This window comes from Chlorocebus sabaeus, chromosome 14 (assembly GCF_047675955.1).
Source record: "Chlorocebus sabaeus isolate Y175 chromosome 14, mChlSab1.0.hap1, whole genome shotgun sequence".
NCBI classification, from domain to species: domain Eukaryota; kingdom Metazoa; phylum Chordata; class Mammalia; order Primates; family Cercopithecidae; genus Chlorocebus; species Chlorocebus sabaeus.
Window position 1 is genome coordinate 70,196,869 of NC_132917.1, and position 5,807 is coordinate 70,202,675.

Here is a 5,807-nt window from a genome sequence, read left to right on the forward strand (position 1 = left end):
TGGGCATGGAAGGGCTTTCTCTGCTTCAATACCAGCCTTTCCCTGTTCCAGCAATGCTTCCTCGACTACAGGCTGGCCTAGGGGTTTATCTGTTATTCCTTTATCCCAGCTTCTTGCATTTTTGCATGTCATATGCACATTTCCTAGCCATCCTCCATGTGAAGAGTTTGGTCTCCCTCACAGGTCATTGAGGGTTTGCAGCTGTCATCTGGTCCAGCTGTAGCCTCTGGGGTGTGTGGGCAGGCTCTTGTAGCACTGTTTACGGGAGTACCTCCTTTCTGCTAAAGGAGTCCCCATGTAGTCCTAGCTGGCAGCCACCAGGATGTGGGGAAATGTCCCAGACAGCCCAACTACGGGAGTCCAGAGAGCCTGCTCAGGTTGGGGTGGCCATATTCGAATTTGTCTTGCAATCTGGCAAAGAGCTCTTTCTCCTGGTGTTTCTCAATCCTGCCACACTTGGTGCCCTTTTTCCAAACAAATGTCTTATAGTTCCACCTTTACTTCATTGAAATGAAGTTATGAATAATACAACTAATGAAGAAATCAGTATCATGTCCTATCATATAAAATATAAATGAAATATATAAGATAAACATATAAAACATATAAACAAATAAACAAAAAAAAATAAAAACAATTAATAATAAAATAGTATTGTCAGTATTGTCAATATTCACTGACCAAAGACTACCAGGAACATACCAGCAGTAAAAAAAAGGCAGGTTATTTAGTTTGCTGCAGGGAGGGAGAACACACTCCAGATGATCCACAATAAGAATGAGTTGGGAAGGGCTCGCTCTCTCATTTTTTTCTGAGACAGGGTCTCACTTTGTCACCCAGGCTGGAGTGCAGTAGCGTGATCTCTGCTCACTGCAGCCTCAACCTCCTGGGTTCAAGTGATCCTCCTGCTTCAGCCTCCCAAGTAGCTGGGACTATAGGCGAGCGCTAACATGCCTGACTAATTTTTGCATATTTTGTAGAGACGGGTTTCACCATGTTGGTCAGGCTGGTCTTGAACTCCTGAGGTCAAGCAATCTGCCTGCCTTGGCCTCCTGAAGTGCTGGTATTACAGGTGTGAGCCACTGTGCCCAGCCTTATTTTCTTTTTTAACTGGTTACATTTATTATTTTTTTCCTGCTCTAGACTGAATGTTTGTATCCCCGGAAATTCATATGTTGAAATGTAATCTACCAATGTGATGTTAGGTGAGACCTTGGGAGGTAATTAGATCATGAGGGTGGAGCCCTTGTTAATGGGATTAGTGCCCTTGTGAAAGAGACCCTTGTCCCTTCCACCATGTGAGGATACAGAGAAGATAGTCATTTATGAAGCAGGAAGCAGGCCCTCACCAGACCCGAATCTACTGGCACCTGGATCTTGGACTGTCTTGGACTTCCCAGACTCCAGAACTGTGAGAAATATTGTCTATAAGTCACCCAGATTATGGTATTTTGTTATAACAGTCAGAACAGACTAAAACACTCCCTTTATGACTTATATATTTTGTGTTTTGCTCAATAAGGCCTTTCTTTTCCTCAATGGATGGTTTAAACCATCTGCACTCCAGCCTAGGCAACAAAGCAAGACCCTGTCTCTCAAAAAAACAAAAACAAAAAACAAAAAAAAATACATTCTACACATTCCTCAAGTTTGAATATACCTACTCTAGGTTGCACTGTCTGAGACTATGCCCTCTGCTAGTGGCGAGGGAGGGTCCCTTTGAGTTTCTGTGCCCACCACCATGCCTTTCCAACCATCGCTTGCTTCCTAGACTTCTCTACCCTGTCACCTCCTAATCCACAGTTGGAATCTGATAAACAACCAATGCCAACCTGTGGACTTTGCTGGTGGGTAAGGGCCTTAGGCAAGTCCCTTGGGCCCAGGGAGAATGAATGAACCTGAAGTTGGCACCATGTGGTTTCACATGTGTCTCCAGGCCTCAGCAGCAGGGGTCACTATATGTAAGCTTATAACCAGGGTGCCAGCTTTTCACCAGCTTCCTGGTGTTAGTGCAGGGAAATCGGGGTGGCTTGGCACCCATGAGGGACCAGTGGGCTGATGGGAGTCACAGGTAGAATCAGAAGAACTAAAGCTATTCCTGGATTTTTTTTTTTTTTTTTGAGACCAAGTCTCTCTCTGTTGCCCAGGCTGGAGTGCAGTGGCACGATCTCGGCTCACTGCAACCTCCACCTGTCAGGTTCAAGTGATCCTCCTACCTCAGCCTCCCTAGTAGCCAGGATTATAGGCATGCGCGACCATGTCCGGCTAATTTTTGTATTTTTAGTAGAGACAGGTTTCGCCATGTTGGCCAGGCTGGTCTTGAACTCCTGACCTCAGGTAATTCACCCGCTTTGGCCTCCCAAAGTGCTGGGATTACAGGTGTGAGCCACCATGCCCCGCTTGGAATTTTTTTAATTTAAAAAATATTTTGGGCGAGTCACAGTGGCTCACACCTGTAATCCCTGCACTTTGGGAGACTGAGGCGGGTGGATCGCTTGAGCCCAGGAGTTTGAGACCAGCCTGGGCAACATGGCGAAATTCCATCTCTAAAAAACAAACAAACAAGCAACCACACCAACCCCCCTGCCCCAAATTAGTCAGGCATATTGGCACATGCCTGTAGTCTCAGCTGCTTGGAAGGCTGAGGCGGGAGGATCCGCTGAGCCCAGGGAGGTCAAGCCTGCCATGAGCTGTGATTGTGCCTCTGCACTCCAGGCTGGGTGACAGAGCAAGACCCTGTCTCAAAAAACAAAAACAATAACAACAAAAACCCCAAAACCAACACGGAAAATATTTTAAATATTTGCTCAGTGGGGTTATGCCCAGTAGAGCTGAATGGATCTGACTTTGTTGTGGCTTCTGCCAGCTTCATCACAGCAAGTGGGAGCCTGCCCACACTTGGAGTCTATTGCTTGCTGGGACTAAGGACATGCTGAGGCAGTTTAGACCCACCCAATTAGACTGAAGGTTATTTATAAACTCCCTAGATGGTTATGCATATTAAGAAAATAATCAAATCTCTAAATAATGGCCAAGAACCTGATCTCTGTTTTTTAAAATTTAATTATTATTATATTTTTGAGACAGGGTCTCACTCTGTCACCGAGGCTGGAGTGCAGTGGTGCGATCTTGGCTCACTGCAACCTCTGCCTCCTGGGTTCAAGCCATTCTCGTGGCTTGGCCTCCCAAGTAGCTGGAACTACAGGCACGTGCCACCACACCTGGCTAGCTTTTTTATTTTTAGTGGAGATGGGGTTTTGCCATGTTGGCCAGGCTGGTCTTGAACTCCTGACCTCAGGTGATTTGCCCACCTTGGCCTCCCAAAGTGTTGGGATTACAGGCGTGAGCCACTGTGCCCGGCTGTGATCTCTGTTTTAAATATCTGATATCTTAAAAATTCCAGCATGGTGGCTTATGTCTGTATTTCCAGCACTTTGGGAGGCCGAGGCTTGAGGATTGCTTGAGGCCAGGAGTTTGAGACCAGTCTGGCCAACACAGTGAGACACCATCTCTACAAAAAAGGAAAAAAACTATATATATATATTCCAGGAATAGCTTCAATTCTTCTGATTCTGCCTGTGGCTCCCAGCAGCCACTGGCCCCTTGTGGGCCCCAGACTACCCTTGGGATCGGAGACCAGCAGGTACTTAGCATGCCCGTGAATCTTCTCTAAGTCTTTTCTTCCTGAAAGCCTAAAGCAAAGAATGACTTACCATCTTGGGCAGGTTATTTCCCCTCCTTGGTTTCAGTTTTCCCCACTGAAAATGAGGTTAAATCAGTGTTTCTAAATCTCTCATCTGTGAAGTGATCCTAAACATCCTAAAACCAACCCAAACATTCTAAAACCAAAACCAAACTCTCAAAGCAACCCAGACAGTATTTTTTCTTACATGTATTGAAGAACATGTAATAAAATAGAAAGACACATATATTGTGTGTATTTTCTTTACATAATAAACTATCCTTAAAGGAGAGTGACCCAGGCCTGGAAACATGAGGTTGAGCTTGCTAGGCAGGGATAGGCAGTGATTACCAACTGATGGTGGGGTTGATGGTACTGCTCGATGTTAGGTCTCTTGTAATTATTATACTTTTTTTTTTTTTTGTCATAAATTGTGCTTTTCATTCTTAAGAATTTTCATTCTTAATGCAATAAAATGATTTAATCTATCTAATATTTTCACTTTATTATGAGATAAAACAACATGCAAATAAACTCTGCATCTTGTTGAGCATTTAACTCTCCTATGAGACCATTTTGTCTGTTCAGTTGAATCCAAGTGGCCTACCAGCATTCTGTCAAGGCATGATGGTTTTAACAAAATGTTCTTGTCAAATTTCTTAAGAAAGCACTGAATTGTAGGATCTCTAACGTTCCTTTTAGGCCAGTGAATTTATAGTAATATGGATGTAATTCTGGGAAAGAAAGAAGAAGAAAAAGGCAGAGACTTTATCTAGTGGGAATTTAGCTACCTACCAATCAAAGTAAAGTCTGAGCATGTATGTGTGTATACCTGTGTGTGCACTGAGTGAGTGAGAGAAACATACAGGTATGACAAGGCTTAAAGTAGTCTGGAACTTATCAGGAAACGCCTTGTCTAACGAGCCTTTTCAGGACTCCTGCCACAGCCACACACATACCCAGATACACAAACACATACAGCCAGATACAGACACAGACAAACACACATGTGCATGCACACACACACGCACACACACTCCTCAGAAATACAACCTTTTTTTAAAAGAAATGAAGGCATTTCCAGCCTTGCTTTTTACTTTACAGGAGCCCTGGATGAGCTTTCTTGACAATCAGGGCTATTTCCAGTTACAACCATGTAACTGGTGCAGTGAAGATGTCTCAGGATTCTGACCAATTAGGTCTTTGGACGATAGTTAACTTTTTTTTTTTTTTTTTAAAGACAGGGTTTCCTTCTGTCACCCAGGCTGGAGTGCAGGCCTTTGCATGATAGTTAATGGCCTTTGCATGAGAGTTAACCTAAAATATTTTTTAAAGAGATGGGGTCTCGCTATGTTGCCCAGGCTGGTCTTGACTTCCTGGCTCAAGTGATCCTCCTTTCATGTTCTCCCAAAGCACTGGGATTATGGGCATGAGCCACCATGCCCAGCCCTAAGTTTCAATATTCATACAGTCCTCCCTGTGACTCAGTAGATCTCAAACTTCAGTGCATTTATAATTCCTTTGGGGGGCTGGGTTAAGATACAGAGTCTTGGGACCCCTACCTCACGTTTGAACTGTGGCCAAGGGATCTGTGTTTTTACAAGCCCCCATGTGATGCTGATGCGGGAGTTTTATGGAGAAAAATACCATCAAACTTCTCAGAAATTCCATTAATTTCTGAGGATCAAGGCACCAAGTATTATAGTAAAAATATCCAAGAACCATCTAGAACACTGCTTTTCTAGGAGCTGCCTCGTTTCTTGCTGTCACAAGCAGAAGGCATTTCTGTTCCTCTGCTTTAGATGACAAAGCTAAATGGGTGAACCTGTAACTTGCTTATAAGGTACTAGAATTTCCAGCCTCCTTGACTCATTGAGATGATATTGGCCTTAGTGGAGTTTGGTTTTTGTAGTTTCTGGCATTGCAACAATAATCTAGCTTCTTAAAACTTTAAAAACTTTACATGATGCACAGAGACAAATACATTTTACTACTTGATCCAGTATACACATATGCAAACACACACATTTACTGAAGAAAGTTTCTCAACAGAACTTTTGTTATTACATTTTTCATTGTATTCTGTCCTCTACCAGTTAATTCTTAAAAAACAATGCTGATCATG